The sequence below is a fragment of the Mustelus asterias genome, unplaced genomic scaffold (genome assembly GCF_964213995.1).
Source record: "Mustelus asterias unplaced genomic scaffold, sMusAst1.hap1.1 HAP1_SCAFFOLD_69, whole genome shotgun sequence".
NCBI classification, from domain to species: domain Eukaryota; kingdom Metazoa; phylum Chordata; class Chondrichthyes; order Carcharhiniformes; family Triakidae; genus Mustelus; species Mustelus asterias.
In genome coordinates this window covers 1,536,092-1,559,287 of record NW_027590131.1, presented here as the reverse complement: position 1 = coordinate 1,559,287, position 23,196 = coordinate 1,536,092, and the positions used below count along the sequence as shown (strand labels likewise).

The 23,196-nt window shown below is 48.3% G+C and overlaps 1 protein-coding gene and 1 long non-coding RNA gene across 3 annotated transcripts in view; one reads left to right on the top strand and one right to left on the bottom strand.

Moving 5' to 3' along the window:
- The window catches only part of LOC144483453 (NACHT, LRR and PYD domains-containing protein 3-like), an 85,022-nt gene extending 69,125 nt beyond the window's left edge, over nt 1-15,897 (bottom strand). The window contains exons 1-2 of one of the 2 annotated variants that reach the window (XM_078202145.1): nt 15,526-15,897; nt 7,372-7,537 (exon numbers count right to left, since the gene is read on the bottom strand). The gene's annotated coding sequence lies outside the window, so the exon portion shown is untranslated. The remainder of the gene's footprint in view (nt 1-7,371; nt 7,538-15,525) is intronic. The other variant, XM_078202144.1, reaches the window with a different exon arrangement.
- LOC144483457 (uncharacterized) lies at nt 15,403-22,066 on the top strand. The gene is made up of 3 exons (XR_013496002.1): nt 15,403-15,542; nt 18,171-18,247; nt 21,981-22,066. It is a non-coding gene; the product is annotated as an uncharacterized LOC144483457 (long non-coding RNA).
- The last annotated feature ends 1,130 nt before the right edge of the window (nt 22,067-23,196 follow it).

Genomic DNA, 23,196 nt, shown 5'->3' with positions numbered 1-23,196 from the left:
CAATAGGAAGCCGCTCCAGCAGAATGATTGGCAGCTTGTGATGAAGCAGCGACTCGCTGCCACTGGGGACAATCCCAGTCAGCGAGAGTCGGCGCCGCTGAAGCGGAGACTTTTTCTCTCATTTAATTCCTTACCGTGACTCAAAGATTCGGTGTGAAGCCGCTGGGAAAGCCCCGCACACGCAGTGAGAAACGGCGCGGCGCCTGAACTCCGCACTCGAGACGGCGGCGGGCGGCTGATTGTCCCGCTCGCCGATTGGCCAGATCCAGGTCACGTGCTGTGCGTTGGCAGTGACGTCAGAAGGCCCCCTCCAGCCGCGCGCGGAAACCGTTTAACGGCCGCTTCCAGCCACGTCACTGAGTGGGCGGCACCTCATTGCGTCATCATTCAGATTTACATACAGCAGGGAAACAGGCCCTTCAGCCCAACTTGTCCAGGCTGCCCCTGTTTTTAAACCCCTAAACTCGTCCCAATTGCCCACATTTGGCCCATATCCCTCTAGACCCATCTAACTAAATGCTTTTTAAAAGACAAAATTGTCCCCACCTCTACTACTCCCTGTGGCAGCTCGTTCCAGACACTCACCACCCTCTGTGTGAAATAATTGCCCCTCTCACCTTCAACCTCTGCCCTCTAAGCTTTAGACTCCCCGACCTTGGGGAAAAGACATGAACTATCCAGCTGATCTGTGCACTCATTATTTTATAGACCTCGATAAGATCACCCCTCAGCCTCCTACGCTCCAAAGAAAAAAGTCCCAGTCTATCCAACTCCTCCTTAGAACTCAATCCATCAAGTCCCGGTAGCATCCCAGTAAATCTTTTCTGTACCTTTCTAGTTTAATAATATCCTTTCTATAATAGGGTGACCGGAACTGTACACAGTATTCCAAGTGGGGCCTTACCAATGTCTTGTACAACTTCAACAAGACGTCCCAACTCCTGTATTCAATGTTCTGACCGATGAAACCAGGCATGGGGAATGCATTCTTCACCACTCTGACCACCTGTGACTGCACTTTCAAGGAGTCATGAACCCGTACCCGAGCTCTCTTTGTTCTGTAACTCTCCCCAACACCCTACCATTAACTGAGTAAGTCCTGCCCTGGATCAATCTACCAAAATGCATCACCTCGCATTTGTCCAAATTAAACTCCATCTGCCATTCGTCAGCCCACTGGCCCAATTGATCAAGATCCCGTTGCAACCCGAGATAACCTTCTTCACTGTCCACTATGCCACCAATCTTAGTGTCATCTGCAAACTTACCAACCATGCCTCCTATATTCTCATCCAAATCATTAATATAAATGACAAATAACAGTGGACCCAGCACTGATCCCAGAGGACACCGCTGGTCACAGGCCTCCAGTTTGAAAAACAACCCTGGACAACCATCCACTGGCTTCTGTCATCAAGCCAATTTTGTATCCATTTAACTACCTCACCCTGGGGCCCATGATGGAGGTTGTGCAACAACCTGCCATGTGGTACCTTGTCAAAAGCCTCATTGATTCATTGCACAATCCATCACTGCACCCTCATTCTCCATTGGTGCATTCTGCTGTCCATCAGCTGAACACAGCCAATAGGAAGCCGCTCCAGCAGAATGATTGACAGCCAGTGTGGGTGGAGTCGGGCAGATTGTGATGAAGCAGCGACTCGCTGTGGATTCGCTGCCATTGGGGACAATCCCAGCCAGCAAGAGGCAGCAAGGGCGGCACCTTCCGTCCCCAAGCGCAGCATTCGCACCATCCCACTTTCTCTTCCATTTGGGCAGCACCACAAACAGCTTCTTGTTGTTTCTTCCATTGGCAGCACCCCCGGGTGCTCTTGGTGCTCCCGTTCCAGCACCTTTCCTCTTAATGATGGGGGAATGAGGCTCTCATAGCCCAGAATAAACATCCAGCAACACCGACAACTCCCAGCTTCCACACACTTATCACCGTAACTCCGGGTGCTTTCTACTCATCCTCCCTCTCTGGACAAGTTGCACTCCCTGCCTCATAACCGGATCACTCCGGGTGACTTTCTGCACCTGGTTAGCGGAACTTTATCTACTTGTCTGAAATATATTATCAAAGTACACCTGCAAATCGAGATACGGAGACCTCATAATTGACCCGAGCCCTCATAATTGACAAGGGACACATCAAATCGAGGGGAGGCGGGAGAGCAAATTGCTCAGGGAGGGAGCAAACAGAGTGAGCAAATTGTTCAGGGAAGGAGGAGAGAGAGAGAGAGAGAGAGCGAGCAAGTGGTTCAAGGAGGAGGGAGAGGAAGAGAAAGAGAGAGGGAGAGCGCAGCTGGTTCAGGGAAGGAGGAGGGAGATATAGAGGGAGAGAGAGGAAGAGATAGAATGAGAATTCAGGGAAGTGGAGAGACATATACTCAGGATGGGGCGGCACGGTAGCACAGTGGTTAGCACTGCTGCTTCACAGCTCCAGGGACCTGGGTTCGATTCCCGGCTTGGGTCACTGTCTGTGTGGAGTTTGCACATTCTCCTCATGTCTGTGTGGGATTCCTCCGGGTGCTCCGGTTTCCTCCAACAGTCCAAAGATGTGCGGGTTAGGTTGATTGGCCGTGCTAAAATTGACCCTTAGTGTCCTGAGATGCGTAGGTTAGAGGGATTAGTGGGTAAATGTGTAGGGATATGGGAGTAAGGCCTGGGTAGGAGTAAGGCCTGGGTGGGATTGTGGTCGGTGCAGACTTGATGGGCCGAATGGCCTGTTTCTGCACTGTCGGGTTTCTATGATTGATGATCTGTTTTCAGACTAGAATCTCCCAGATATTCTCAGTGTTATAATGCTGTTTATTCAGACTAGAATCTCCCAGATATTCTCAGTGTTATAATGCTGTTTATTCAGACTAGAATCTCCCAGATATACTCAGTATTGATAGTCTGTATTCAGACTAGAATCTCCCAGATATTCTCAGTATTGATAGTCTGTATTCAGACCATCAATACTGAGTATATACTGGAATCACCCAGATTTTCTCAGTGCTGAGGCTGTTTCTTTTCAAACACTTTCTCACCGTTATTCGGTCACCATTTCCTCTCGCGCACGCTCAGACGGCATGCTGATGCATGCGTGTTGAGTGGTCCCGTGCCCTGTTTCCAGTTTGATTCTGCACAGGCCCATTGCTGGTCATGACTGTCCCTGCGCAGGCGAGATGCCCAAGGGAGGAATTACGCTGCCCCCCTCCTCGTATCCATGGAGCCAGATGTCAATCAGCTGTCCCTGGCCAATAGAGAGCTCAACCTCATTATGGTCACTGATTGATAGAAAGAAACCCAGTAAGTTTGATGTATTACTGTCGCATGTATGAGCACACAGTGAAAAGTATTGTTTCTTGCACAAGGTACAGACAAAGCATACCATTCATAGAGAAGGAAACGAGAGAGTTCAGAATGTCATGTGACAGTGATAGCTATTTTAGAGAAAGGAGAGGAGATGGAATAGTAGAGGGACAGACAGAGAGAGAGCGCAAATGGTTCAACAACAGAGAGCAACTGGTTCAGGGAGGTGAGGGAGAACAAAATGGTTCAGGGAGGGAGGAGAGAGAGAGAGAGAGAGAGCAAATGCTTCAGGTCGGGAGGAGAAAGAGCAAATGAACATTCATCCAAGATGGTGCGACAGACTCCTTGCGAGCTGTGCGCAGCCTGCACTCTAATTCTACCTCTCACTCTATGGTTCTAAAACTCTATTCGAACTCTTTTAAACTCTCCAGACTTTTGAATGAACCTACACTGTATCGAGTTGATTTTTCTCTGCACCCTAACAATGACTATAACACCCAACTCTCTACTTTCCTTCTGTGTGTATGGTATGCTTTGTCAGTATAGCACGCAAGAAATAATACTTCTCACTGTATACTAATACATGTGACAATAATCAATCAAATGGCTCAGGGAGGGAGGAGAGGGGGCAAATCGGGTGGCACAGTGGTTAGCACGACTGCCTCACTGCGCCAGGGACTCGGGTTCGATTCCTGGCTTGGGTGACTGTCCGTGAGGAGTCCACACTTTCTCCCATGTCTGTGTGGGTTTACTCGGGATGCTCCAGTTTCCTACCCTGGTCCGAAAGACATGATGGTCCAGTGCATTGGCCATGCTAAATTCTCCCTCAGTGTAGCCGCACAGGCACTGGAGCGTGGCAACTCAGGGATTTTCACAGTAACTTCATTGCAGTGTTAATGTAAGCCTACTCGTGACACTAATAAATCAACTTTAAACAGAAGTGGGCCATTCAGAAGTGTTCTGGAATTCAACATGATCACAGCATTACGATCCCACTTGATATTAACACCTGATAAGTCACGTCCAAAGATGGAACACGGCTTCACATATTTGAATAACATTTTGGCGAATTGTCAAGAGCTGGAGGCCAAGGTCTCCGCTCGTCTGAATAGCTGGACAGGACTGCTCTGAGTGCTATCTTACAGGGCGCGGGTTCTCGTCATAAACCAGCTGATTGCCTCCATGCTGTGGTACCGGCTGGTCACTTCGACCCCTCCCCACCTTTGTCATAAACATCCAGAGAACACTCGTAGAGTTCTTCTGGGAGAAAAGACCGCACTGGGTCACTGCTGTGGTTCGGAGTCTCCTGCTGAGGGAGGGTGATCAGGCACTGGTGACCTTCCACCTTCAGACCCTGCAGGGATACCTCCTCGTTGAATCCCCTCCTCAATGGTGTGCCCTGGCGATGTACTTCTTCCGCCAGGTGTGAAATTACTCTCCCTCCTTCTGAAAGTCTGGGTCATGGTCACCTCGAGGTACATCTCTCCCCTGTCTGGAGTAGCAGCTGTCGTTCGGAAGCCGCTGCTGTGGAATCTGCTCCTCCACCAATACCATTTCAGTTGGCTGGCAGAGAGGAAGACTGACTGCTGTGTGACAGGGTAAAGGACGTGCTGGTGGTGGAGTGGACTGGATGACACCCCACGAGCTTGCTGAGTATGTGGTGGAGGACTTTCAGCTCATGGCCAATGGAATCTATGACCTGAGAACGGTCGTGCTCGGACACGACGTCACACGTGGTCTCGAGGAGGCACAACTGCGTGATGGGATCCCGTCTAAATGTACCTGCTCGGGCGGAACTTCACATTGACCCGAAACCCAGACCTCACTTCCTGGATCTGGCACCCCATAGTGTGAGCTGCCTTGCAGAAATGCCCTCCATGCCTTTTGCCTCAGCACAAAGGGTTTCCTGTCTGGGCTGCTGCTGCACACCTTCCACTACTGTATCCTCACCCATCACCCGCACACGCCTTGGTTCGCCTTGCTGCTGTCTGGCGGCGGAGGTTCCCACTGGAGGTCCCCCTCTGAAGGGATCCTCTTCCAATACATTGGGGACCTGGGGTGGAAGCTGGTGCACGCAGCGATACCACGCAACCGTAAATTGTACTGATTCACTGGCTCACAAGAAACCTGCCCTTCTTGGGATCTTGTGGAGTCCGTGGGCCACGTCTACATTCAATGTCTTCGGCTGCACTCCCTTTTGGTTCCCCAAATAACTTTCATTGATGTTCTGTTTGCACTTGAGTCCCACGCTCCTGATCTACGGGCACCTGGTACGGAGGGGGAGGGGTGAGGAAGGCAGAGGACCTCCCTGTGAACCTGCTCCAGGGCCTGGCTAGATTGGCCATAATTAGGCCCAGGCAGACGGCAACCAAAATGATCGTCCCACACGACTGTCTTCCCCTCGACTGGAGCTCCATACGTGGCAGGGTGTCCCTGGAGAGGGAGCATGCTTAGTCCACAAGCACCATTGAGGCCCGGCAGGGGCTGGCGTCCATTATCGATCCCTTTAATCACGTGCTGATCTGATATTTTAAGTTTCCTTTACACTTTGCTTTATTTTGCAGAGGGCAGTTCCTGACTTAAGGGGCCACTGCTTTTATTTTGCCCCTCAGTTTATCTGATTTATTTGGTTTGCCAATAGGATGAGTTCACCTGTGCGCTTGTTGGAAGGAAATTGGGAGCACAAACAATTCACACCAATGGTTTCTGTCCCTGGCTGTTACTCAGGGCCACCCAACTGATTTTACACTTTGATCTTCAAGAACTAAGGGTCATCTCTCACGACACTACTAATGCCCTCTCTGATATACACAAATTGCCCCACCACTGGCTCCCTGTTTTTTATCGTTGCTGCTTCCTCACTTCCCATCTCAATTTCTATCTTCCCTGTGTCTGTATCAGTGTCTCTCTCTCCAGCTCACTGTTTTTCCTCTTCTCCCTGACCCCCGTCTGTCTCAGTGTCGGTTCGCCCTGGACTTTCTCTCCTTTCTGATTAACATATCTCATCGCCTCTGTCTATCTCCAGAATCTGCCTCACACGGACTGATCCCCTCGCCTGGCCCCCCACCCAGCTGCTTTCTCTCCACCAGTTGGTGTCCACACCTCTGTCTCTGGTACTGAGATCAGTCAGATCGTTACCCTGGCAACACAGGAAATCGCTCAGCAAAAATAACTGAAAACGGAAATAACAAAACCACCATCACACACCCTGTTGGAGAGAAATCAAAGTAAAGGAGACAAAATGGTTACCCGGCACACAAAATGGACTCTGGAAAAAGACATTCAGAGGCACTGACTTTGGGCACAGACATTACATAAAGAGTTAAAACCTTTAGTGTTTAAATTACTGCAGGAAACAGGTCAGACCTTGAGGCACCTTAAACTTGAGATAAAAGCAGACCCAGAACAATGAGTTTGATGACGAGATCAGCCACTGATGAGGGACATAAATGCATAAGTGTATATAACAAGATCAGCCATTGATGGAAGACATAACTGCAGATATGTATCTACTCTATGTATAACCATGTGTTAACTGTCGATGTCCGTACCTGTCTACTCAACTTGTAACGATGTGCTAACGGCTAATGTCCACACTGTCTATTATCGAACAATGTATAAAAGATGCTCAACTACCATTGTGTAGTTGAGAAGGTGAGTGCCTGTACTGCGGAGTGCCAGCGCTTCTCCCAAAGCTTTGTCTGAATAAAACTGTTTGTTGAACGTCCAAGTCTGACTCCGAAGTGCTGTATTTCCCACAACACACCCTCAGTTCAGTTCAGAGGAAGATTAACCCAGAACAGTCAACCAGTTCTGTTTAACAATGAAACTGCAATTCCAATATTGCGTGTTTTAAACACCAAAACGTGACACTGTCGGGGGCTTGTGAAATTCAGGCACGGTGTTTCACGAGACACAAACTGCTCCAACTTCATGGTACATCACACAGCCTTACACTGGATAATGGTGCTTGGTGCTCACACACTCCACATCTCACTCAGCATTTCCAACCTCACCTTAACATCTTTTTGTACTTGCTACAGGACCAGAGTAAATGGAACTTCCTCTTACCTTCCTCTCCAGAAAATATATGGAAGCTGTTTGAATGTGAAGGGTTCTCTCGGGCTGGCGCTCTCACAATACTGTGCTGGTTCACCTCTTATAGTTCTTCAGGGCACAATCCCTGCTGAATTGCAACTGTGGATTTTCACAATTAATCCAGCGCTCCCCCGGAGATCTGATTATGCCAAAAGAGAAAGAGAGTCAAATAGAGCCAGTGTGAATCAAAATGACAATTTAGCCACATACCCGACATCAAAAGATGCTGAAGGGGAAGCAGGAGTGTTGGAAATGTTTCAATTACAGTATTACCATTCGACATATTAACCAAGTTCACAAACTATCTGATCTCATAGACTCCATCCTCCCCGGGTTACACACTGTCTGATCTCACTGACTCCATCCTCCCCGGGTTACACACTGTCTGATCTCACTGACTCCATCCTCCCCGGGCTACACACTGTCTGATCTCACTGACTCCATCCTCCCCGGGTTACACACTGTCTGATCTCACTGACTCCATCCTCCCCGGGTTACACAGTGTCTGATCTCACTGACTCCATCCTCCCCGGGCTACACACTGTCTGATCTCACTGACTCCATCCTCCCCGGGTTACACACTGTCTGATCTCACTGACTCCATCCTCCCCGGGTTACACACTGCCTGATCTCACTGCCTCCATCCTCCCCGGGTTACACACTGCCTGATCTCACTGACTCCATCCTCCCCGGGTTACACACTGTCTGATCTCACTGACTCCATCCTCCCCGGGTTACACACTGTCTGATCTCACTGACTCCATCCTCCCCGGGTTACACACTGTCTGATCTCACTGACTCCGTCCTCCCCGGGTTACACACTGTCTGATCTCACTGACTCCATCCTCCCCGGGTTACACACTGTCTGATCTCACTGACTCCATCCTCCCCGGGTTACACACTGTCTGATGTTTTACTACTTTCCCCATTTTTCTGTCCCGGGTCTGTTCACATTTTGGGTGAAAAGCGGAAATTGGCTATTTGCTCTCCGAGCTGAGGATAGATGTACAGAAACAGCGTGTGTTTGAAAAGTGTAACAGTAACAGGAGGTATACTCAGTGCTATAATGCTGTGCCTATTCAGACTAGAATCACACAGATGTACTCTGGAATAATGCTGTCCGTATTCAGACCAGAATCTGCACGGTGGCACAGTGGTTAGCACTGCTGCCTCACAGTGCCAGGGACCAGAGTTCGATTCCCGGCTTGAGTCACTGTCTGTGTAGAGTTTGCACATTCTCCCCGTGTCCACGTGGGTTTACTCCGGGCACTCCAGTTTCCTCCCACAATCCAAAGATGTGCGGGTGAGGTGCATTGGCCATGCTAAATTGCCCCTTAGTGTCAGAGGGACTGGCTTGTATAAATGCATGGGGTTGTGGGGATAGGGCCGGGGTGGGATAGTGGTCAGTGCAGACTCGATGGGCCAGTGGTCAGTGCAGGCACGATGGACCAAATGGCCTCCTTCTCCACTGTAGGATTCTATGATTCTATAATCACCCAGATATACTCAGTGTTGATGCTGCGTCGGAAGCTTTTTCCCAGGGTGGAAGAGTCAATTACTCGGGGCTATAGGTTTTAGGGCCAGGGGCAGGGTTTAAAAGAGATGTACGAGGCAAGGTTTTTTTTTTTACACAGGTGGTGGGTGCCTGGAACTCGCTGCCGGGGGAGGTAGTTCAAGCGGATACGACAGTGACTTTCAAGGGGTGTCTTGACAAATACATGAATAGGATGGGGACAGTTCAAATGGGCACCATGGTCAGTGCAAGCTTGGAGGGCCGAAGGGCCTGTGTCTCTGCTATAATTTTCTTTGTTCTTTTTTTCTGTGTCTATTTTCTAACTGTTTCCTCTTGCGCTCAGGCGGCAGGCCGATGCATGCGCAGAGAGAGGAGCCGCACTCTGGTCATGCACACGCATAGTGCTGGTCATGATGGTCCGTGCACGTCCGTTAACACCAAGGCCGGGGCTTCGATGCTTCCCCTTCTCTGATTGGTGGATCTAGGTGTCAATCACCCTCCCTTTCTTTTAATACTTTTCCAATTCAATCAAATCAAATCCAATTCAGAGTCTCAACAAGTTGAGACATTTCAGATCCAGGCTGACAAGACAGGGCGAGCGACCAAACCACCCTGTCCTGGGCCTGATCTACATGAGCCAAGCTGATTGGAGAAGGGGGAGGTTCCTCCTCCAAGACTTGAGCTCATTTGCATCTTAGCCAAAAGGCCAAGATGCCGCTTTAAAAAATTGCTTCATATGAAGCTTCAGTGTAACCCAATGACCTCAACCAAGCGCGGCCGACCATGGGCTGCCGACCATACTACACTTGATCTTAGCCAAAAGGCCGAGAAGAACCCACCCTTAAACAGCGAGGAAGCTCAGTCTCAGTATGGTCACTGACTGACACAAAAGAAAATCCAGAAAATATTAGAGACAAAAACAGAAAAAAAATAAGAATAGGAGAAAGAAACAAGTAACAATTCCGACGGGGAGAGAGAGAGAGAACAGTTCAAAGATGAAAGTGTTAAACGGAAATTGATAAAGCCTCACCTTTTCACTGTCCTTGTGCCAAGATCCATTGGTGTCCATGGCACCAAGGAGTTCCTCCCTCCTTTCCTTCCAAACACCTTGTGACTGACTCCCTCCCTATCTCTTCAATCTTCCCCATTCACTTTTCCTATTCTCCACTGCTCTGACCAATTGTGAGGGACAACATTACTTTTCATTGATCAGACTCTGTTCCAACATCAGCAGGAGTAATTGAGGAACCTCACCACATCAAGGAACCACACCAGGGATTTACAAACTTACAGGAAGAGGAGTAAGTGAACACTCAATGAGATGATTGTTCACCCGTTACTGAACACAATCTACCAGGTTGATAATTCACCGAACATCCACTGCTCAGTTTGCTGAAAATTATTACAAATTTCAGAAACCATAAATTTGCACAATTTGTTTTTTCTAACCGCTCAAAACCACAATTGGTTCCCACCTCCACCTCTCACTCCCTCTTACCGTTTCCCTTCTTCTCCCACCTTTTCCCTCTCCCTATTCTCCCTCCCAGGGGTGCAGCAGCTGCTGACACAGGAAAACCTTCTGCTCTTTGTTAAAATGAGGGGGACATTTCTGCAAGGTGACAGACTGTGGGGCGCTGGCATGAGGGAAAAGTTCAGAGATTGAAATGCCAGTGATATTCTGCATCTTGTAACATGCATCTTAACAAAATAGACCAGATCAACAAAGGGATAACTTCAAATGTGGCTTCTTAAAAATGAACAGAATCTCAAAGAAAAGTTAAACAAAGCAAAATATGATGAAATGAGTTCAAACACACACCGGTCCCCGCAGTCCCCACCAGATAAGGAAAGTTTCTATGTTTCAAGCAGATATCGCATTCTCCCATTTTAGGGACACCTGGCAGGGAACATAGCTGCCAGGTCACTGGTGACAAGGCGGCTATGGCAGGTGAGGAGGACCTAGAAACTATCACCACAAAAGTGGTTGGGCAAGCTAATGGGTTACAGGCAGACAAGTCTCCTGGCTCTGATGGAATGCATCCCAAGGTACTAAAAGAGATGGTGGGGAAAATAGCAAATGCACTAGTGGTAATTTAACAACATTCGCGGGACTCTGCGTAATTCCGGCAGATTGGAAAACAGCAAATGTGACGCCACTGTTTTAAAAAAGTAGTTAGACAAAAGGCGGGTAACTGTAGACCTGTTAGTTTAACTTCTGTAGTTGGGAAAATGCTTCAATCGATCATCGAGGAAGAAATAGCGAGACATCTGGATACAAATTGTCCCATTGGAAAGACAGCATGGGTTCATGAAAGGCAAGTTACGTTTGACTAATTTGGTGGGATTCTTTGAGAACATTACGTGCTCAGTGGACAATGAGGAACCTGTGGATGTGGTGTTTCTGGATTTCCAGAAGAAATGTGACAAGGTGCCGCACCAAAGGCTGCTGCAAAGGTAAAGGTGTGCGGTGTTATGGGTAATGTAATAGATAGAGGATTGGTTAACTAACAGAAAGCAAAGAGTGGGGGTAAATGGGTGTTTTTCTGGTTGGCGATCAGTGACGAGTGATGTGCCTCAGGGACCAGTGTTGGGACCGCAATTGTTTACGATTTACATTGATGATTTGGAGTTGGGGACCAAGTGTAGTGTGTTAAAATTCGCAGATGATACTATGATGAGTGGCAGAGCAAAGTGCGCAGAGGACACTGAAAGTCTGCAAAGGCATATATATAGTCTAAATGAGTGGGCGAGGGTCTGGCAGATGGAGTACAATGTTGGTAAATGTGAAGTCATCCATTTGGATATGAATAACCGCAAAATGGACTATTGTTTAAATGGTAAAAAATTGCAGCATGCTGCTGTGCAGAGGGACCTGGGTGTCCTTGTGCATGAATCACAAAATTTGGTTTGCAGGTGCAGCAGATAATTCAGGTGGCAAATGGAATTTTGTCTTTCATTGCTAGAGGGATGGAGTTTAAAAACAGCGAGATTATGTTGCAGCTGTATAAGGTGCTGGTGAGGCCACACCAAGAACACTGTACAGTTTTGGTCTCCATACTTGAGAAAGGACATATTGAGAGCTTCTACAAATACATAAAGGGCAAAAGAGTAACAAGGGAGAGAGCAGGGCCTCTTAAGGATCAACAAGGTCATCTATCTGCGGATCCACAAGAGATGGGTGAGATCCTAAATGAAGATTTTTCATCAGTATTTACTGTTGAGAAAAGCATGGATGTTAGGGAACTTGGAGAAATAAATATTGATGGCTTGAGGAGTGTACATATTACAGAAGGAAATGCTGGAAGTCTTAAAGCGCATCAAGGTAGATAAATCCCCGGGACCTGATGAAGTATATCCCAGGACGTTGTGAAGGCTAGGGAGGAAATTGCGGGTCCCCTAGCTGAGATATCTGAATCATCGATAGTCACGGGTAAGGTGCCTGAAGATTGGAGAGTGGCAAATGATGTGCCTTTGTTTAAAAAGGGCTGCAGGGAAAAGCCTGGGAACTACAGGCCAGTGAGCCTCACATCTGTGGTGGGTAAGGTGTTGGAAGGTATTTTGAGAGACAGGATCTACAGGCATTTAGAGATGCAAGGACTGATTAGGGACAGTCAGCATGGCTTTGAGAGTGGAAAATCATGTCTCACAAAGTTGATTGAGTTTTTTGAAGGGGTAACCAAGAAGGTAGATGAGGGCAGGGCAGTTGATGTTGTCTACATGGACTTTAGCAAGGCCTTTGACAAGGTACCGCGTGGTAGGTTGTTGCATGAACTTAAATCTCACGGGATCCAGGGTGAGGTATCTAAATGGATACAAAATTGGCTTCTTGACAGAAGCCAGAGGGTGGTTGTCAAGAGTTGTTTTCAAACTGGAGACCTGTGACCAGCGTTGTGCCTCGGGGATCAGTGCTGGGCCCACTGTTAATTTGTCATTTATATTCATAATTTGGATGAGAATATAGGTTAGTAAGTTTGCAGCTGACACCAAGATTGGTGGCATAGTGGACAGTGAAGTTAGCTCCAATTGCAACGGGATCCTGATCAATTGGGCCAGTGGGCTGACGAATGGCAGATGGAGTTTAATTTAGACAAATGCGAGGTGATGGATTTTGGTAGGCTGAACCAGGGCAGGACTTAATTAATTGTAGGGCGTTGGGGAGAGTTACAGAACAAAGAGATCTCGGGGTACATGTTCATAGCTCCTTCAAAGTGGAGTCAGAGGTGGACAGGGTGGTGAAGAAGGCATTCGGCATGCTTGGTTTCATTGGTCAGAACATTGAATACAGGAGTTGGGACGTCTTGTTGAAGTTATACAAGACATTGGTATGGCCACAATTGGAATACTGTGTACAGTTCCGGTCACCCTATTATAGAAAGGATATTATTAAACTAGAAAGGGTGCAGAAAAGATTTACTAGGATGCTACCGGGTCTTGATGGATTGAGTTATAAAGGAGAGGCTGAATAGACTGGGACTTTTTTCTCTGGAGCAAAGGAGGCCGAGGGCTGACCTTATAGAGGTCTATAAAATAATGAGGGGAATAGACAAGGTAGATAGACAATATCTTTTCCCAAGGGTAGGGGAGTCTAAAACTAGAGGGCATAGGTTTAAGGTGAGAGGGGAGAGATACAAAAGTGTCCAGAGGGGCAATTTTTTCACAGAGGGTGGAGTGTGTCTGGAACAAGCTGCCAGAGGCCGTGGTGGAGGCGGGTACAATTTTATCTTTTAAAAAGCATTTAGATAGTTACATGGGAACAATGGGTGTAGAGGGATATGGGCAAAATGCGGGCAATTGGGATTAGTTTAGGAGTTTAAAACAAAAAGGGCGGCATGGACAAGTTGGGCCGAACGGCCTGTTTCCATGCTGTAAATCTCTATGACTATGGGAATTGATAAGATAGAAGCAGGGAAGTTGGTTCCACCGGTAGGTGAAACTAGAACTAGGAGGCATGACCTAAAAATAAGGGGTGCAGATTTAGGACTGAGTTGAGGAGGAACTTCTTCACACAAAGCGTTGCGAATCTGTGGAATTCCCTGCCCTGTGAAGCAGTTGAGGCTGCCTTATTTAATGTTTTTAAGGCAAGGATAGATAAATTTGGAGGCCATTTGGTCCATCCATTCTGCACCAACCACAATCCCACCCAGACCCTACCCCCGTGTTTAGGCTGCTAATCCCCGACACCGAGGAGCAACTTAGCATGGCCAACGCACCTATCCTGCTCATCTCTGGAGAGTCGGAGGAAATCCCCGCAGACACGGGGAGAATGTGCAGACTCCACACAGTGAGCCAAGGCCGGCAAAGTCAGCGAGGTGAAAGTTGTGCAGGAGAAGCCCAGACAGGGCAAAAGGGAGGGGAGGGGATTTCCATGAGACACAAACATTGTGGGTTCCAGTTCTCTCTCTCTATAGAGTTTGGGATTTGGGGCTGCTGTGGCAATACACGTGTTGCACTGTGAATGTCCACGTATCCTCGTATTCAATCAACCTCTGTCAGTTTCCTTGCATTTGTTGATTTACAGCCGCACAAAACAATTTAGTTTCATGTGCTGCAAATGCTCAGGCAGGGCCCAGACTGAAATAATGGAGAGAGATCTGGTGCTGTGTTTACTCAGACAAGCGCTTGATTGCAGTAATTTAGATGCTGCAGCAGTGTTTACACAGACACGGCCTAGATTGTAATAACAGATCTTTCTCTGAAACATTGAATCATCCAATTGCTGCAGTGCAGGAGGCGGCTATTTGGTCCATCCAGTCTGTACCGCCCACAATCCCACCCAGACCCTCTCCCCGTGTTGACCCTGCTAATCCCCCTGACACTGAGCAGCAACTGAGCCTGGCCAGTGCCCCCGTGCTGCTGATGTTTGGAGAGTGTGAGGAAAGGGCCGCAGACACGGGGAGAATGTGCAGACTCCACACAGACAGTGAGCCAAGGCCGGGAATTGAAGCCGGCTCCCTGGCGCTGTGAGACCGCAGCACCAACCACTGAGCCACCGCGCCGCCCACAATGTAACTGACCGTCCCCGCTCTGTTAATATGATACAAAGACGGGCTGTATTTACACAGGAAACCGCCATTTTAATCCTCAAGCTGAATGTTGTTGGAGTTGAAACTTTTTCTGGGCCGTTAATTCCTCCCCGTGATTCACAAACCCGGAAATACCCGGATACGCAGTGAACAAACGGCAGTGCGCCTGCGCGCAGTAGGAAGCGGGCCGCACCCTCCCGGAGTGAAGTTCGCGCAGGCGCACTCGGGGCTGCGAGGGCTGCTTTCCGGCGATTGGTCAGCTCCCGGTCACGTGCTGTGAGCGGGCAGTGACTTCAGACCCCCTCTCCAGCCGCGCGCAGAAACCGTCAACGGCCGCGCCACGTGACCGCGAGCCGCTCTCACTGAGTGGGCGTGACCTCACCGCACCCTCATTCCCCATTGGTGCATTCTGCTGTCCGTCAAATGAACACAGCCAATAGGAAGCCGGCCAGCAGAATGATTGGCAGCCAGTGCGGGGCGCACTCGGGCAGCTTGTGATGAAGCAGCGACTCGCTGCCACTGGGGACAATCCCAGTCAGCGAGAGTCGGCGCCGCTGAAGCGGAGACTTTTTCTCTTATTTAATTCCTTACCGTGACTCAAAGATTCGGTGTGAACGCCGCTGGAAAAGCCCCGCACACGCAGTGAGAAACGGCGCGGCGCCTGAACTCCGCACTCGAGACGGCGGCGGCTGATTGTCCCGCTCGCCGATTGGCCAGATCCAGGTCACGTGCTGTGCGTCGGCAGTGACGTCAGAACGCCCCCTCCAGCCGCGCGCGGAAACCGTTTAACGGCCGCTTCCAGCGACGTCACTGAGTGGGCGGCACCTCATTGCGTCATCATTCAGATTTACATACAGCAGGGAAACAGGCCCTTCAGCCCAACTTGTCCAGGCTGCCCCTGTTTTTAAACCCCTAAACTCGTCCCAATTGCCCACATTTGGCCCATATCCCTCTAGACCCATCTAACTAAATGCTTTTTAAAAGACAACATTGTCCCCACCTCTACTCCTCCCTCTGGCAGCTCGTTCCAGACACTCACCACCCTCTGTGTGAAATAATTGCCCCTCTCACCTTTAACCTCTGCCCTCTAAGGTTTAGACTCCCCGACCTTTGGGAAAAGACATGAACTATCTAGCTGATCTGTGCCCTCATTATTTTATAGACCTCGATAAGATCACCCCTCAGCCTCCTACGCTCCAAAGAAACAAGTCCCAGTCTATCCAACTCCTCCTTAGAACTCAATCCATCAAGTCCCGGTAGCATCCCAGTAAATCCTTTCTGTACCTTTCTAGTTTAATAATATCCTTTCTATAATAGGGTGACCAGAACTGTACACAGTATTCCAAGTGTGGCCTTAACAAGATGTCCCAACTCCTGTATTCAATGTTCTGACCAATGAAACCAAGCATGCCGAATGCCTTCTTCACCACCCTGTCCACCTGTGACTCCACTTTCAAGGAGCCATGAACCCGTACCCGAGATCTCTTTGTTCTGTAACTCTCCCCAACACCCTACCATTAACTGAGTAAGTCCTGCCCTGGATCAATCTACCAAAATGCATCACCTCGCATTTGTCCAAATTAAACTCCATCTGCCATTAGTCAGCCCACTGGCCCAATTGATCAAGATCCCATTGCAATCGGAGATAACCTTCTTCACTGTCCACAATCTTGGTGTCATCTGCAAACTTACGAACCATGCCTCCTATTCTCATCCAAATCATTAATATAAATGACAAATAACAGTGGACCCAGCACTGATCCCAGAGGACACCGCTGGTCACAGGCCTCCAGTTTGAAAAACAGCCCTCGACAACCATCCACTGGCTTCTGTCATCAAGCCAATTTTGTATCCATTTAACTACCTCACCCTGGGGCCCATGATGTTGGTTGTGCAACAACCTGCCATGTGGTACCTTGTCAAAAGCCTCATTGATTCATTGCACAATCCATCACTGCACCCTCATTCTCCATTGGTGCATTCTGCTGTCCATCAGCTGAACACAGCCAATAGGAAGCCGCTCCAGCAGAATGATTGACAGCCAGTGTGGGTGGAGTCGGGCAGATTGTGATGAAGCAGCGACTCGCTGTGGATTCGCTGCCATTGGGGACAATCCCAGCCAGCAAGAGGCAGCAAGGGCGGCACCTTCCGTCCCCAAGCGCAGCATTCGCACCATCCCACTTTCTCTTCCATTTGGGCAGCACCACAAACAGCTTCTTGTTGTTTCTTCCATTGGCAGCACCCCCGGGTGCTCTTGGTGCTCCCGTTCCAGCACCTTTCCTCTTAATGATGGGGGAATGAGGCTCTCATAGCCCAGAATAAACATCCAGCAACACCGACAACTCCCAGCTTCCGCACACTTATCACCGTAACTCCGGGTGCTTTCTACTCATCCTCCCTCTCTGGACAAGTTCCACTCCCTGCCTCATAACCGGATCATTCCGGGTGACTTTCCGTAACTGGTTAGCGGTTACCGGAACTTTATCTTCTTGTGTGAAGTGCATTGTCTGCACATTCCAGCGGGAACATCTTTATCTCCAGGCAAAGGCAGCCTTGACAGAGCATCCGCATTGCCGTGTTTCTCACTGACAGCACCAACACCCACCTCTGCAATCAAACTGCTGCCATGGACGGTATCCCTGTGAATGGTCCAAGGATGGAAGATAAAATATAGGAATTATGAATGGGAGTCAGTAATTCAGCCCTTCGAGCTCAGTCACAACATCATCATGGCAGAGATTTTAATTTCTTGATGCAAAGACGATGCCTAAGCCTTCTTTTTCCACCCAAGCAAACTTTTCCTCAGCTTTCGTCAATGATCTAGAAGCGAATACTATGGATCTTCCTCTCCGTTTGACATAACGTTAGACAGGACAGCCTCAATCCCATTGGGCGAGGCTTCGCATGTAAGCTGCAGCGGTAACTTTGGGTTAAATTGAACTCGCATTTCCAATCTCTTCAAAGCCTGCTTTACCGCCAGGGAGGCCTCCTTTTGTTCACTTCCATGGCTCTCCTTTCACCAGCAACTGGAGCATCAGTTTCAATGCTGTCGCCAGGTCCGGATTGAGCTTGTTGTCACAGTAATTGATTAGACCCAAAAACAACCTGAATTGGGACACATTGTCTGGTCTTGGGGCCTTCATGATGACCTCCATCTTAGGCTTTGTGCATCCATTTCATGACCCAGACATTCAATGGAGTCCTTGAAGAACTCATATTTCTCTCTTGATTTGCAGGCCGTGCTCCTGCAACCTCTAAGGTATTCTCCAAGTACTGGGAAAATAGTCGAATCCATGACCAAGATACCATCCAGGTAAGTCTGGACTCCTGTCATTCCACTCAGGATTTGGTCCATGGCCTTCTAATCGAGATAAGGGCGCATGTAATCAAGATGGGGGCACTCCAAACCGAAATTGGGGGCATTCCAAACCGAAATTGGGGGCACTTATAATTCACCTGGGCACTCTTCATTGACAGGAGCACTGCGAGCTGATATGCGGGCACTCAGAATTGATACTGTCACTGCTCTAAATCTAAATGGTAGGCTTCTGCAGAAAATGCAGATGTATGGGATTGGGGGTGATCTAGGAAATTGGATCAGGAATTGGCTAGCGGATAGGAAACAGAGGGTGGTGGTTGATAGTAAATATTCATCATGGAGTGCGGTTACAAGTGGTGTACCTCAGGGATCTGTTTTGGGGCCACTGCTGTTTGTAATATTTATTAATGATCTGGATGAGGGTATAGTTGGGTGGATTAGCAAATTTGCTGATGACACCAAAGTCGGTGGTGTGGTAGACAGTGAGGAAGGGTGTCGTAGTTTGCAGGAAGACTTAGACAGGTTGCAAAGTTGGGCCGAGAGGTGGCGGATGGAGTTTAATGCGGAGAAGTGTGAGGTAATTCACTTTGGTAGGAATAACAGATGTGTTGAGTATAGGGCTAACGGGAGGACTTTGAATAGTGTGGAGGAGCAGAGGGATCTAGGTGTATGTGTGCATAGATCCCTGAAAGTTGGGAATCAAGTAGATAAGGTTGTTAAGAAGGCATATGGTGTCTTGGCGTTTATTGGTAGGGGGATTGAATTTAGGAGTCGTAGCGTTATGTTGCAACTGTACACAACTCTGGTGCGGCCGCACTTGGAGTACTGTGTGCAGTTCTGGTCCCCACATTACAGGAAGGATGTGGAGGCTTTGGAGAGGGTGCAGAGGAGGTTTACCAGGATGTTGCCTGGTATGGAGGGGAGATCCTATGAGGAGAGGCTGAGGGATTTGGGATTGTTTTCGCTGGAAAGGCGGCGGCTAAGAGGGGATCTTATTGAAACATATAAGATGATTAGAGGTTTAGATAGGGTGGATAGTGATAGCCTTTTTCCTCTGATGGAGAAATCCAGCACGAGGGGGCATGGCTTTAAATTGAGGGGGGGTAGTTATAGAACCGATGTCAGGGGTAGGTTCTTTACCCAGAGGGTGGTGAGGGATTGGAATGCCCTGCCAGCATCAGTAGTAAATGCGCCTAGTTTGGGGGCGTTTAAGAGATCCGTAGATAGGTTCATGGACGAAAAGAAATTGGTTTAGGTTGGAGGGTCACAGTTTTTTTTTTTAACTGGTCGGTGCAACATCGTGGGCCGAAGGGCCTGTTCTGCGCTGTAATGTTCTATGTTCTATGTTCTATGTTCTAAATGGGAGCACACCTAATCGGGATAGAAGTCTCTCTTATTCGAGATACGGCGTGCTCCCAATCGAGACAGGGGGGCACTGCTAACGGCGACGGTGGGTGGGGGGGGGGGACGACTGCCAACGGCGATGGGGGGGGGCACTGCCAACGGCGACGGGGGGGGGCACTGCTAACGGCGATGGGGGGGGGGGGAACTGCTAATTGAATTAGTCGCTGCTCCAAATCTAAATCGGGGGCACCCCGAACTGATATAGAAGGCTCCATTATTCGAGATACGGGACACTCCTAATCGAGGGAGGGACAGACCTAATCGAGGTAGGCAACGTTCCTAATTGACCGGGGACACTCAGAAATGACGGGGGGCACTCCTCACTGAAATAGTCACTGGTCCAAATCTAAACAGGGGGGGCATTCCTAATTGAGATAGAAGGCTCCCTTATTGCAGATCGGGACACTCCAAATCAAGATGGGACACTCCTAATCGTTAGAGGGTCACTCGCAATCGAGATAGGGGGCACTCCAAATTGAGATAGTTGGGACTTCAAATCGAGCTAGAGGGAACTACTAATTGACACGGGCACTCCTGTGAACCTGGCACTGAACCCAGCCAGGCCTGTGACACTGAATCCTAAAGGACAGAGTGAACCCAGCCAGGCCTGTGGGACTGTATCTCAAAGCACACAGTGAACCCAGCCAGGCCTGTGACACTGAATCTCAAAGCACACAGTGAACCCAGCCAGGCCTGTGACACTGAATCCTAAAGGACAGAGTGAATCCAGCCAGGCCTGTGACACTGAATCCTAAAGGACAGAGTGAATCCAGCCAGGCCTGTGGGACTGTATCTCAAGCGACAGACAGAACCCAGCAATGCCTGTGACACTGAATCTCTAAGGATAGAGTGATCCCAGCCAGGCCTGTGACACTGTATCTCAAAGCACACAGTGAACACAGCCAGGCCTGTGAGACTGAATCTGAAAGCACACAGTGAATCCAGCCAGGCCTGTGGGACTGTATCTCAAGCGACAGACAGAACTCAGCAATGCCTGTGACACTGAATCTCTAAGGATAGAGTGATCCCAGCCAGGCTTGTGACACTGAATCTCAAAGGACACAGTGAACACAGCCAGGCCTGTGAGACTGAATCTGAAAGGACACAGTGAATCCAGCGAGGCCACTGTTCGACCACCCCGAAGCCTCCTATGCTCCAGGAGAAAATGTCCCAGTCTTTGCAGCCTCTGCTTATAACTCAAACCATCAAGACCCTGCAGTATCCCAGTAGTTCTTTTCTGCACACTTCCTAGTTTAATAATATCCTTGGTATAATAGGGTGACCAGAACAGTACACAGTATTCCAAGTGTGGCCTTACCAATGTCTTGTACAACTTCAACATGATGTCCCAAATCCCATTCAGTATTCTGACCAATGAAACCAAGCATGTGGAATGCCTTCTTCACCACTCTATCCACCTGTGACTCCACTTTCAAGGAGCTATGAATCTGTAGCCCTCGATCTCTGTTCTATAACTCTCACCAATGCCCTACCACTAACTAAGTCCTGCGCTGGTTCGATCTACCAAAGTGCATCATCTTGCGTTTATCTAAATTAAACTCCATCCACCATTCATCAGCCCACTCGAACAAATGATCAAGATCCCGTTGCAATCCGAGATAACTTTCTTCACTGTCCACTATGCCACAAATCCTGGTGTCATCTGCAAAATTACTAACCATGCCTCCTAAATTCTCATCTAAATTAATAATATAAATTACAAATAGCAGGGGACCCAGCACCGATCCCTGAGGCACCCCGCTGGTCACAGGCCTCCAGTTTGAAAATAGAACAACCCTCCACAACCACCTTCTGTCTTCTGTCATCAACCAATTTTGTATCCATTTGGCCACCTCATCCTGGATCCCATGAGATTTAACCAAATCCAGTCTCGTTTTGCTTTTAAATGTTTACATTTTCAAACACTGAAACCTCTTGCCCTTGTTGGGAATATCAGTGCGGTTTGAGAAAAGCAAACACTGATCCCACACTCAACACCCCCCAACACAGGACTGAGCAGAGAGTGTGAAATGTGACTGGTGTGAGTGTGGATTATCTTTTAAAAGTGGGTAAGAAACACTCCTCCATTTTCAAATCTTTACCTTGTTTATGGAGCGTCTCGGACTCCCCTGACACTCACTATCCATCTGAATTAATCTCTATTCCTCACTGTCTAACTGTTACTCTCTGCATTGCTCCCTCTCTCTCTTCCTCTCCCTCTCTATCCCTCTCCCTCTCTATCCCTCTCATCCACTATGTTGTTTACCGTTAAGGAGTCTAATCACAGAGAATTCAAACACTCTTTCTGTTTCTGTCTTGGCAGAATTAGCAACATGAGTGGAGATTTCAAGATTGGAGTCACACAATACAGACAGAACAGTATTTATATAATGGCTTCTGCAAATGCTGGTGAGCTCAGTACATGTGGTAGCTTAATGTTACAATAAGATAGAATCTGTATTCAGGCAACTGTTACTCTCTGCATTGCTCTCTCTCATTCTCCCTACCTCTCTGTTACTCTGTATCTCTTCCTCTCCCTCTCTATCCCTCTCATCCACCATGTTGTTTATCATTAAGGGGTCTAATCACGGAGAATTCAAACACTCTTTCTGTTTCTGTCTTGGCAGAATTAGCAACATGAGTGGATATTTCAAGACTGGATTCACACAATACAGACAGAACGCTGGTGAGCTCAGTACACGTGGTACCTGAACGTTACAATAAGATAGAATCTGTATTCAGACAACTGTCACCCCACAGGGTCCAAACTTCAGCGTGTTAATTTGATTTGATTTGATTGATTTGTATTGGGATGCAGTGAAAAGTATTGTTTCTTGTGCGCTATACAGACAAAACATTCCGTACATAGAGTACATAGGGGAGAATGAGAGGAAAGGGTGCAGAATATAGTGTTGCAGTTACCGATAGTGTGTAGAGAAAGATCAGCTTAATATATGGTAGGTCCATTCAAAAGTTGACATTCTCCCCAAGCACTAAAGCTTCCCACAAAGCAAGGCTCACAAATTCAACACCAGTTTCCTTTGTCCGCTCTCCCATCATGCTGTGTTCGGAGTCTCTGATCGATGCTAAGGGCCTAGTATTTGAGGCTCTGAGCTGAACCCACAATCTGTCTGATTCTGAGGGAAGATTATTGCCCGCTCAGATACAGCTGGGTGCAGTATCCCCTTGAAATATATCTGTTGTGTACAGAGTCACTTCTTTTTTCCCTGTGTCTGCTACCCTTGAAGAACGACTGAATAATCTTTAAACATCTGTATTATCACAGAACAGGGCCAACATGGGGGAATCTAGTATCAGGGAGGGCACAGTTTAAAATTCATACAGCGCCCATTAAAGATGGAGATGAGGAGGAATAATTTGTTCTCTCAGGGGGTGGTTAGTGTTTAGAATTCAAAGTTAAAATTCATTTATTGGTCACAAGTCAGTCTTACATTAACACTGCAATGAAGTTACTGTGAAATTCCTCTAGTTGGCGCCTGTTCGGATCAATGCACCGAACCAGAATATGGGAGGAAACC